Source organism: Balaenoptera ricei, chromosome 9 (assembly GCF_028023285.1).
Source record: "Balaenoptera ricei isolate mBalRic1 chromosome 9, mBalRic1.hap2, whole genome shotgun sequence".
Lineage (NCBI taxonomy): Eukaryota > Metazoa > Chordata > Mammalia > Artiodactyla > Balaenopteridae > Balaenoptera > Balaenoptera ricei.
This window is the reverse complement of record NC_082647.1, coordinates 1,977,313-1,990,024: the sequence shown is the minus strand read 5'-3', so window position 1 is coordinate 1,990,024 and position 12,712 is coordinate 1,977,313.

Here is a 12,712-nt window from a genome sequence, read left to right as displayed (position 1 = left end):
GCACTTCCCTAAGGGCTGGAGGGAAGGCTGTGGAAACTGAGAGATTTTCAGCCATGTAGCTAGCAAAGACTGTTTTCTTGAAAAGGCAAAGGAACCTAACCTGTCCACTGGCAAATAATGCAGGGAGGTGAGAGGGAGGAAGAACCCTAGGCAGACTCAGTATTTGTCGCTGCCTGAGTGGTTTCCTGAAGCCATGGAGTTCTACATCAAACAAGCCATGATCTGGGTTATTTGTCTTGGTATTACCAAATTCCCACACATTCCACTGTATAACGTTAATCCCTTCTTGCATTATAGGTACCAACAGATTATATTAAAAATGAACCACTGGGGCTTCTCTGGTGGCGCAGTGGTTGAGAATCTGCCTGCCAATCCAGGGGACATGGGTTCGAGCCCTGGTCTGGGAGGATCCCACATGCCGCAGAGCAACTGGGCCCGTGAGCCACAACTACTGAGCCCGCGCGTCTGGAGCCTGTGCTCCGCAACAAGAGAGGCCGCGATAGTGAGAGGCCCGCACACCGCGATGAAGAGCGGCCCCCACTTGCCACAACTAGAGAAAGCCCTCGCACAGAAACGAAGACCCAACACAGCCATAAATAAATAAATAAAATTTTTTTTTAAAATGAACCACTGAATAAGTCATATTTATCTTTTAATGGAGGTATTTGATATCATCCATGTAAGTGCCAAAGGAAAACTATCAAAAATGGTTATTTGAGTTTGGGCAAAATTATAATTTAGATGATACTCTTGGCCATAATTTTCCAAATCCAGGGCTTCTTGACACCACTCCAGAAACATGAATCCAGGTCTCTGATCATCAGCATACAGGAAAGGCACCCAATTTGTCTAAAAGTACAGATACTAAAATGCGAGTGAAATATAAAAGGGGCTAGGTCTCAACATTGGTTTACACCATTTAATACAGGGATTTGATAAATTAGAAAATCATTTTGCCCTCCTGATTCTCATGATGGCATTAGGATAAAACATCTGAAAAACCATTTAAAAGCTTAAATCAATATTAAGAACATTCAACTTGCCCAGCTAACAATTTCTGTCTATCGAGTCAAAGGTTGATGGTGGATACATAAATTCTATGAAATGTCTTAAAAGATTCTTGACAGTTTTTTTCTATTAGTTGAAGCAATCGGTGTTAGAACAACGAATTAGAAGGGAACAGTGATGTAAGAGAAAGAGAAATGACCCAAGACAGGCTTTAAAGGACAGACAAGCCTAGTGGCCAACACAGTTTGGGACCCTGGGCCATGATGGTACCACTTGCAGGGGATATACGTCAAGGTATCCAAATGAGTCTCGGCTACTAAGTGTGAGCTCTGGAGATGCCATCCTCTCCCCACGCCTCGCTGTTCCCCAAAGGAAGCATCAGTCTCCCACATCTTCTACAGAGGCTGCAAGCGTGTAGAAAAGAAGGAGACTCACACCGACCTCTACAATTTCTTCGCTCGTGCCTCCCGGACGGCCAGCCCTTGCTTTAGGTCACGGGGCTGGTTAGCCTCTATCTTTCTTAGTCCTGTTTTAACGTTCTTACCACATTGAAGCAGCTCACTGGGAAAATCTGACTCTGGCCAAGATTAATAAGAGTATCTTGTTTTCAGGCTGTAACGTATCTTCACATGCAGAATTATTTTTAAAAATATGTCATTTTATTAAGTACACTAAACAGCTGTAAATTTACATTGAAGTGAAGCAAGGGTGCCTTCCTAGGTAATGGTTACGGGCTATATTTTAAAACAGCAACTTTGAATGTGTAACTTTTCCATCAATTGCACAAACACAAATTTAAAAGAGTTTATGCTTCATACGTAAGCGTATGTATCGCACAGCTGCCTCCAAGAAAATAAAGACTTTTCCTAAGTCTTTAGAAATTAGAAAACTTTGAATGCTGCTCTAGTATAGAATTTGGGCCTAAGATAGCATAAAACATTTTCTCCCCAAAAGCAAATTTTCCATTTGTTCAGAATTGTACTTTTTTTAAAAAATAAATTTATTTATTTATTTATTTATTTTGGCTGCATTGGGTCTTTGTTGCTGCACGTGGGATTTCTCTAGTTGTGGTGTGCGGGCTTCTTATTGCAGTGGCTTCTCTTGTTGTGGAGCACGGGCTCTAGGCACACAGGCTTCAGTAGTTGCGGCATGTGGGCTTCAGTAGTTGTGGCATGTGGGCTCAGTAGTTGTGGTTCGCAGGCTCTAGAGCCCAGGCTCAGTAGTTGTGGCGCACGGGCTTAGTTGCTCCGCGGCATGTGGGATCTTCCCGGACCAGGGCTCGAACCTGTGTCCCCTGCATTGGCAGGCGGATTCTTAACCACTGCGCCACCAGGGAAGTCCCAAGAACTGTACTTCTGAATTGTACTTCTGATTTGGATAATCATCAGTGATGTTCCCAAATGTACTTATTAAACCTACAGACTAATGAGTCCCAGTGGAAATTCCATTAAGAGCATCGTCACCTACCCATATCTGTCCCCACTTTCTCCCACCCAATCCCTTGGCTTCAGTGTTCTTCCCTCAATATTCCCCATCCGTAGTCAACACAACCACCCACCCAGGGGCTCAAAGGCAAAAAACCAAGAGCATCCTTGGTTCCTTTCTTTCCCTCCACACTACAAGACACACTGGCTGTGTCCCATCCTTCAGACGTGCAAATGTTTCCACCTGCACCTGAGCACTCCGCCCCTGACCTTGGCATGGCTCACTCCTTCCCACCACTGAGATCTACGTTCACGTGGTGTCTCGCCATGAGCGCGCTCGAACTCTCCCACCTGAATCAGCCGCAGCCCCGTCTCCCCAGCACACCTTCCGTTTCCTCCACGGCACTGCTCACCGTCCTCAGCGGCCCGTCTGTTGTTCATTGGCTGATTATCTGTCTCGCCGGCGGAACACGAGCTCCGTGAGGGCTGCTGTGCTCTGTCGTGTTCATCCCAGAATCCCTGCCGCCGGGAGCAATGCCTGGCACCTGGGGGGGTCTCAGTGTTTGGTGAATGGATACCGAACACTTGTGTAGGGCACGTGTGTGGAATCTTTGATGCTAATAAAGAGCCAGGGCAGTTTAGGTATCAAGAGCCCTACGAGAGAGACTTCACACCTGAGAGAGAGTTTTGTACAAGGGTTTTATAACACGGTTCCAGGTCGTGCGGAGGGAAGACACCAGTGATGCGCACGCCTGCTCCTGAGCGCCTCACGTGAGCGCCTCACCTGAGCGCCTCACGTGAGCGCCTCACCTGGAGGGACGCGGAGCTCTGCTCAGCCACAGGGCTCCGACCTTGTGATAAGGGAGGGACCTTGGATATGGTCTCTTCCGGGGAGCCCAGGGACGGGAACGGTGGGGACACGCCGCACTGGCCCAGCCCCCAGGGGAATCAGGAGAGACAGAGGCAACAAACATTCTCCTGAGTGAGGACCTGGAGGCCTGGGGGGATTGGGTTACAAATCTCCTAAGTACTTTGCGAATGCTATTCAATAGCGGTTGTATGTTAATGAAATTGGGAGGGGGGCATTTATAATATTCCCAAGAGGACTACACTTGGGGACCAGGATTGCAACAGTCTGTTTCCTGCTCACGTTTTGAGCTTGTTCTGTCCATACAGACTTTCCCTTCCAAGGCTTTTCTCGCCGACCCGGATTCACGTGAGCATCTTCGGCGTCACCACGGCCTCTCCACGGCGTCTGGGCTAAAGCAAAGGTTCTCCGCAGAACCCACTCTGCGCCCCCAGTGCCACGCTGACCACACGTGCGCTCAGCCTGAAGGCTGGTCCTGGAGAAGAAGGGCGTCGTGAGCACATCCTCTGGGAAAGCAGCCTCTTCGGGGGCTGGTGGAGACAAGCCTACACAGCAGGTGCTTTCGGTGCCACCGTCGGCCCACAAACAAGATCTGTGCCTGCACCTGTGTCTGTCTGATGGCGCTCCTTAGCCCCTGACTGTGCTCGCCTATATCCACGGGGCAGGCCAGGAACACAGTGGGGATAAGACCCCCGAGACAACCTCAGCCCCTGTGGAAGGGGAGCTGTGAATAAACACCTGCTCCTCAAGAGACCCTGAGGCGTCCTCCACACCGCGTGCCCGGCTGCCAACGGCACACGCCTACCCGCAAACACGACCCTCCGTGGGGCCAGCTTCTCCGTGGCTGCACCATCTGAGCCCCAGGCTTGCGCACAGCCCCTCACTCAGATGGGTCCCTTGGCTTAACGCTCTGCTGTGACTGTCTTGAATTTTCCATCCCTTTTGAACCAGGGGCTCTGCGTTTCCGTTTTGTGCCAGACCCTGCAAATGCTGAGGCTGGTCCAGCTCGGTGGCCTCCTGCCTCCCGAGGGTCCCCTCATCCTCTCCTTCACATCCAAATCCTCGTCTCACGGCCGCACTCAGGGAAACTCAGACAAGGACAACAGAAGATTCCCTGTGCCTTTTCTTGTTCTCCTCCTCGGTGACCTGCGTCCCCCATGTGTCCTTCAATCCTGGGAACAGCACAACACATCACGATAGTGTCAAGTTCTGTGACTCAGCTCTGGTCCTCCCATCACTCAGGACCCAGCTTCAGGGACTAGAGATCTGTGCCGACAGCGTATGCTGTACATTGACTACAATAATGAATACAATACAGGGTCTTCTTGGCATTCACTGATCGTTCCAAGGACCCTCCACGTCAGGGCCTTTGCACTGACTGCCCTTCTGGAATATTCTTCTACACGTTATAACTGTGTAATATAGAGAAACACACGCACGCATGCACCGGGACTGCAGCTACGTAACGAGGGCTGGGACAGTCACAAGAGCATTCTCTGCTTTACCAGTGATTTACCATACGTCTCCTCTAAACCCAAACTCCCCAAATGCATGTGAAGCACCTGGAGTTCACTCCAATCATCAGATGCATTGTTTCCGGAGCACACCTCTGGTATAAAGCCAAATGTGCCTTTGATAGAAATGACAGTGAACTCAGAATTAACTTCCAAAATCCATAACGTGTCCCTGTGCCACATGAGGAAGCTGTAACGGCCCATTCAACTCTACTTCACTGTGGAGTCTCAAAGGGCAGAACCTTTATATTCTGTGGACATTCTACAGGAAGAAAAAGTTCTACCCAATATCCAGGACTGGGCCATTTCCTGGGACAGTGTTCAATTATTAATTTGAGCTTGATGAGGTTACATAACATCTTAATGGAAAGGCAACTGAAAAAGAAAGGCTGAGATAGCTGAATTTTTTCTCTTCCTTGGAAAAATGTTCCATATCAACTAAATATCCATTACATTTCAGCTAATATTAATATTAATATTTTAATCACTGAGTCCATTAAATCTAACATGCATCTGTCGAGCACTTGTTATGGGTTCATCACTGGGCTAAACACGATGAAGGTATGAGATACACATAGATAAATAGATAGATTTTTTTTTTGGGCGGGGCTGCGTTGGGTCTTCATTGCTGCACGTGGGCTTTTCTCTACTTGTGGTGAGCGGGGGCTGCTCTTCGTTGCGGTGCGCGGGCTTCTCATTGTGGTGGCTTCTCTTGTTGCGGAGCACGGGCTCTAGGCACACGGGCTTCAGTAGTTGTGGCACGTGGGCTCAGTAGTTGTGGCTCGCAGGCTTAGCTGCTCCACGGCATGTGGGATCTTCCTGGACCAGGGCTCGAACCCGTGTCCCCTGCATTGGCAGGCGGATTCTTAACTACTGCGCCACCAGGGAAGCCCCAAGATGTATTTAAGATATAGTTTCGGCCCTCAAATAGTTATAAATCTGGTTAGGGAAGCAATCTATTTATACTTGAAAACCTTGATTAAGCTAAAATGCATTTATACAGACGGTGCTGTGAGAGGACAAGAGATATTCCCTGAATACATCAAGCACACTCTGACATCGAGGCCTTTGCACCTGCTGTTTTTTCTAGAATTTTCTTTTCCTCAGACATCGCCAAGGTTCTCTCCCTCACTGCGTTCAGGTCTCTGCTCTAGTGCCCTGTACCAGTGGGGTCTTCTCTGACCCCCCACCCACTGTTCCTGTCTCCTTACCCGACGTGCATTTCTTCCCGTCCATCCTGACCTACAGTGATTCCTCCTATGTTCCCCTCTTCTGTCTTCCCCTCCCCAGGAACACGGAAGCTCTGTGAGAGCAGGAACTCGGTCTGTCCCCCTCTCTGCTCTGTCCCTAACACCCACAAGAGGGCCTGGATCCTAACAGGCATTCTATCAGCATTTTGTTAAGTATTGTTTAGGGAATGAGTCATAATACAGCTTATTTCACAGTATGATGTCATATGGATTAAGATATTTTCCAGGAAAGGTCACAAGTACCACATGAAATTATAAACTTCCTAAGAAACAAGCCAACTACCTGCCAACATCAGCATTGCAAATCGTGCCATCAAACTTTACTTCAACTTGCTGATTGCATAGCTATCCCAAATAAATGCTGAATTTGTAAACATACAAACACATATAGATGTATTTATATATGAGCAATAGATAAAGTCAACCCCAATTAAACATATTCTAAACTCTGAACATTAAAACCAAGGCTGGTGTTCATTTCGGATGTTCACACAATTTGAAACCAACAAGTTCCATTTAGATGGGAGCCACATTTTCTAAATATAGACTCCTTGTCAGCATAGACTATAAAAAAGGGAGACAAAAGCAACTCTCCAGCTATCTCATTTGTCTCAAGGTAATTAATTGCTATGCAATTATAAACTGTCTCCTATTACACTAGGATTTTTAAAATTTGTTGTGTGTTTGTTTGCTTGCTTGTTTTGTTTTGCTTTAGTCCAGAGAGTTTATTCCGTTGTCAGATTGAAGCTGAAACATCTTGCATGTGTAGTTTTCACCCAATGAAATACAATATGCACACACAGGCTTCCAAAAAATCCTCCAATTGAGGACCATCATGAGATGTGTGCAGGGGTCAGGGAATCCTAGGCGAAGTAGAAGGAATGGGGCCTGCTGAGTCAGACAGGGCTGAGGGCCCAGCTTCCTTCCCTCACTCACTGGCAGCAAGCATCTCCTGGGGGCGGGTCGGCCCCTTCTCAGAGCATCTTTGAATCGATCGTCTGCATCACACGACTCTGTCATTAGCTGCCCCATCCGTGTTGTGTGATGTGGAACACACGGGCCTTCTCTCCATACCGAGAGCTTAAACCATCTGTGAGCAGAGCCTGCACAGGGGTGATTTCTCCTGCATTTCCTAAAGTAATTAAGCACCAGGCACACAGTCTAGATACATGTGTTGGTTGACAGGTATTTCTGCTTCAAAGCCTGGCAGACAATCCGCAGTGACCACCTTCTATAGACTGAGAATCAAACGCAACTGAGGAGCCCACCCAATATCAATAAAGGCCACCCCCCCGGCAGACTTTATGCTCCACTGGGGCCAACCTCTCCTAAGGACATGGTAGAATCATCAGCGAAATACCAACAAACGAAAACTTTTGTCGCTGATTAAATACTAAAATAACTCTGCTACAACACGAAGACTTTCATGCCAAAACAAGCAAGGAAAAATGGTTTAGAAAGCGTCCTCGTCATCAGGGTGGAGGAGAGACAGTAAACTAAACGGACTCCAGCCAAACCAACCTCAGAAACAGACCAAATATACAGTGGTGATGAAGAAAGTTCTTTTATTTTCGTTTGTTTCCCTGCAGTCCCCCTACTCTCACGGCAAGCTGTCCGGTCAACGAGCATCAGACCCACCTACTAGAAAACAAGCAAATATCCGTGTCCAATTCCATCGTAATCCCGGAATGGAAACCCTGAGATCGAGGAGGGTTGTGTAACGGTAAGGGCCACGCTTCTCTCCATCTCTGTGATGGAAACCACACTCTGGACACAGCTAAGCTTCGTTTACATGTGTGTGTTATATATACATACATATATATACACACATAATCATTCCTGCAAAGCTTTAAGACAGGGAAGGAAAATTTGCCATGAAATGCTTTGCATGACATAAAAATCCCCACCCCCAGTCCTCATCCCAGCCCCTCAATACAAAGCAAGTTTCATTAACACAAGGCAAGTGCTCAATTTAAAGAAAACTGTGGGCATTAAAGCAGATTGTTTTATGTCTCTGACATGAATGCTCCGGGTGGATGAACTATTGAGGCCTGGGTTTAAGTGTGATTAATGCCTAGTACTTGGAAAGCATCCAAACTTATTAAATCTGATGGAGTAAAACAGCATAACTTTCTCATATTATTTCCAAGAGATACGATTAGACTGAACTGTAGTAGTGAATGAAACTAGAAGTAAGCCACAGGGCGGGGGCGAGGGAGCTCGGTTGTATTTACAAAGAATTAAGCAGGAGCCGAGCATTTTAGCAAGTACAGGCAGAGTTCAATCACCTCGACCCAAGGAAAACAGCGAGACTGAAAACCACACCAACACCACCTCCGCGTGTGTTCTGTGACCTCCCCACCCGCTGCCGAGCACGGCACCCTGTTGGAATAAAAGGAAAAAGAAAGTGTTTGGTGTCTGTTCCCTCCTCCCACCCCACAATGAATATATCAATACACACATACACACACACACACACACACACACACACACACACACACGTTATCTTGTACTCTGCCATGCCATGGCAGTGGTATTTAACAGCACCCTTTAAATGACCCCCTTTTCACATAGAACCCAGGAGCTACACAACCTATGCTTACACAGTATGTTTACAATCCCAGACAAGCTTGTCTGAAACTGATTATTCGCAGACCTAACAGTTGAGGTATTATGTATGTTCTGCCTTTCTGATCTGGAGTGCTTCTCAAAGGCAAGCAGTCCTAAGAATATAGATATTCACAGAATTCTTTCACTTGTTCTTTGAACAAAATGAAACTCCAAAGAAACTAACAAACAGAAGCAAAGTACAGACTGGGATAAGTGAATTCCCAATATCCAGCAGAGAATTCATCGGGCGTGTCCCATGTGCCCAGAGGGTCACGTGAGAAGGTCAGCACAGGTAGGCCTGACCGCTCACTCTGGGGTCTGACAGCTCTGCAGAGAGACGCAGAAAAGGACAGCAGTCCGCTAGACCCAGCACAGACTCTGCTATGACTTTAAACATCACTTATCCAGACACTCCGATACTTGGATTTAGGGTTATTATTTGAGAGCAGAAACATACAAAAATATTTGTAATGTCAAAGCCCATCTGAGTCAATTACAAATCTCAAGGCAGATCTAAGAAGTGGGAGGAAAGATGCTACACCCCCTCCCCAGTCTCTGAACTGATAAAAGAATAACAAATTTTTAAAAATCTGCCAAACAACAAAGCTTCAATTTATTATACATGCTCATCAATTTAACCCAGAAAAAAAACCCTTAAAAGCCTGAGGGTGATGCAGCCCCTTTAATACCCAGGCCCTAAGCACGCCACAGATCAAGGCCCAAGCCCCAGCCTGCTTTGTCTGTGAAAGATGAAAGCCGGGTGAAAACAGGTGAAGGCTTTTTTGAATCATCACCTGCAATTAAGCAAAGGGAAACGAAGAGGAGAAGAGGTAAGCTGAACTCACTTGAGAAAGACATCCCGGACAGAGCAGGTGGACGCTTGCTGCCTCGTCTGCCGGCTCTCTCGCCCCAGATCACGCACGCTCGCTGATTTCCTGCCTGCAAAGTGCAGGGCATGCCCGCCGGGAAACACACACACACGCGCACACACACACACACACACACACACACACACACACACACACGGCGTCTGCACCTTACTCATAATTCTTTACGTGTGTTTTTTAAATTTTTATTTTATATTGGAGTATAGGTGATTAACAATGTCATGTCACTTTCAGGTGTGCAGCAAAGTGATTCAGTTATACATATATATGTATCTATGCTTTTTCAAATTCTTCTCCCATTTAGGTTGTTACGTGATACTGAGCAGAGTTCCCTGTGCTGTACAGTAGGCCCTTGTTGGTTATCCATTTTAAATAGAGCAGTATGTACATGTCAATCCCACACTCCCTAACTATCCCTCCCCGCGACGCTTCCCCACTGGTGACCATACGTTTGTTCTCTAGTCTGTGAGTCTTTCCATATATTTTTAACTGCTTGCCAATCTTTTGGAAACGCTGTCCCAAACAACACAGGTTTGCATGAGATTTCACTACATCTAAACATAAGGTCTTTGGACACCACAGCAATACTGGATTGTATATTTGAAACTTGCTAACAGGGTAAACCTGAGAAGTTGTCATCCCAAAAATACCCCATAACTGAGAGGTGATGAATGTTGACTTACTGGGGTGATCATTTCCATATACACACATATCAAATCCAAAAACTCTGCTAAACAAATAGAAAGGTGTCTGCTTGACTTTCTTCTCCACCAATATTCCAATCATGATGATTCCTAAGGTCGTTTCAAAAGTAGAGAGTGTTTACCCAAAATTTCCAGACCTAACCCATTTCCCATTAATAATACTTCCATGATGAAGCTTCCTTCATTCCGAAAGAGCACAGTGATTTTAATAAAAAGGTGCTGCAGCACCACGCTACCGCACTGTTTTGTCATTTTCCACTTCCGTTAGAAAAGCTGCACTGTTTGAAAGTGCCCGGTATCCCCCTCCATGGATGAACCATCTTCTGCAGTGAATGGCAGGCCCTGGGGGGCCCACCCGGCTCCCCCCCGCCAGAACTTCCTGCCGCCTCTTCAGAGACGGAAGAGCTCAGAGCAAGCAACGCCCTCTGCCTGCCCACCACACCGTGTAGAGTGGTCAGTGCATACTTTACCAACGTGCTTACTGGCTCCAAAGGGTCAACTGTGAAAAGGAAACTTGACGCTCGGTAATGCCGGCTTCACATCTGTGTGTTGCCCGTAAAACATCCCAATTAAACGCTCAGATTAACTCTGATTTCAAAAAGAAACCCCAACTGTATCAAAATGAATAAGTAAGAAGTTAATAAGGTTGACTCCTCATATGACAGGAAGCTCAAAAAATTGTCATTTTTTTCCCTAAAGATCATTTGGGAGGAAGATGGAAAGAATATTCCCTCCTTGTGTCAGAACAGTTTGGAAGCTTCTAAAACTCCAGGTGCATTCTGACTGCTTTCATTTCTATAAATCGATAAAAAAGAATTGATGTGAGCTAGCTTTCTGACACCTGGAGGTTAAGGGTGATGTCAGTGCACGAGGCCACCAGAGAGGACGGCTGCTTCTCGGCCTCTAGAAAGCATCTGCTCCAAGGTGAGAATTTAGTTTTCATCTCACAGTTAATGAAGAGAGCAGAGAATCGTGGCTATTGGATAAATCTTGGCCTCAAGCTGGTCCCCAAGGCCCACACTCCCCATGTCAGAGTCAAAACTTCTATAAACGTTGACCTTTTTTGTATCTCCCCTGGAGCCCATCAGCCATCTTTTCTATTTCTGTCATTTCTGACCCCGGGTTTATGCTCCATGCTAGGTGCCCAACTATAAGGCTCCTGAGGAAAGGTGACCCTTCCCAAGTCAAATCAAACGTGTCCAGTAAACAGAACTGTATCTTCCGGCTGGATCTGCATCTGTGGTCCAGATCCCACAGACTCCCAACCTTTCTGAGCTAAGCAAGCAAACAATCCAAAGAAATGGTGTTTCCAATAATCTTGTTATTTTGTCAAGGAAATGAATATGCAAACAGCGGCAGGTTGGATAAAATATGCTTTTATTTTTCAAACAGGCAACCTATCCAAGACAGCACAGCCTCGGCGGGCAGCGTGGGTCGGGGTGATGGACTGGGAGTTTGGGGTTAGCAGATACAAACTATTACATGTAGAATGGATAAAGAACAAGGTCCTACTGTAGAGCATGGGGAGCTAAATTCAGTGTCGTGGTATAAACCATAATGGGAAAGAATATACAAAAGAATATATATATATATATATCACTTTGCTGTACAGCAGAAATTAACACAACATTGTAAATCAACTATTCAACTTTAAAAATAAAGAAAACACCTTGAACTTAAAAAAATAAATAAAGAACACAGCCCTTCTTCTCAGTCTGTGCTAGACCTTTACCAGACACCATCCCATCAACCACGGGTTTTCCTTCCCAGCAAAGAGCCTCACGCACGTCGCCCCTATGTTTTCAACTATGGTGTTAAAAGAGGAAAAAGACACTGATGAAGCAAAGTCCTACCAAATGGCTTTTCTAGGTAAAATCTTAGGGAGCACACCAGAGATGTGCCACTTTGGGTTCCTGCAGATAAGAAAGGGATGCTTTATTGCCAACAACAGGAATCTGCAGAATTTGTCAGCTCAAACTAAGTGTGAATGAAGAATGGATCAGGTAATGATGTTTCCTCACCTGACTTGCCAGCAATGAGTGAGGTGCACATGAACGGAATTCAGCTGATCTCCTACTAGAGCCTGGGAACAAACACGGCTACTCTGGAAAGTGAAGGACGGATTTCGGATTTCCATCAAAAGAAACGCCTGAGCAAAGGCAGACTTGAGGTCGGACCATGTGCCCCTTCCTTTAAGGCCTTGCCTACCCTGAGATTTTAGGAAACTTATGAATCTTACAGGCTCTCCGTGTAGTTGTCACCTTGTCAGGATTGGGGAAGTGGGAAGGTCAGGGCCCAATTAATTTGTTTACTTTTGTCTAACTTAGTAACTTCCAAGGAGCTAATTTCTTTGGCCCTCTATTGCCCAAGGCGATATCAACACTTCATGTTATAACAAAAGCCACATCCTTTTTTCAAAAATCAGCTACAGCTGCAGGTGCCCCCTG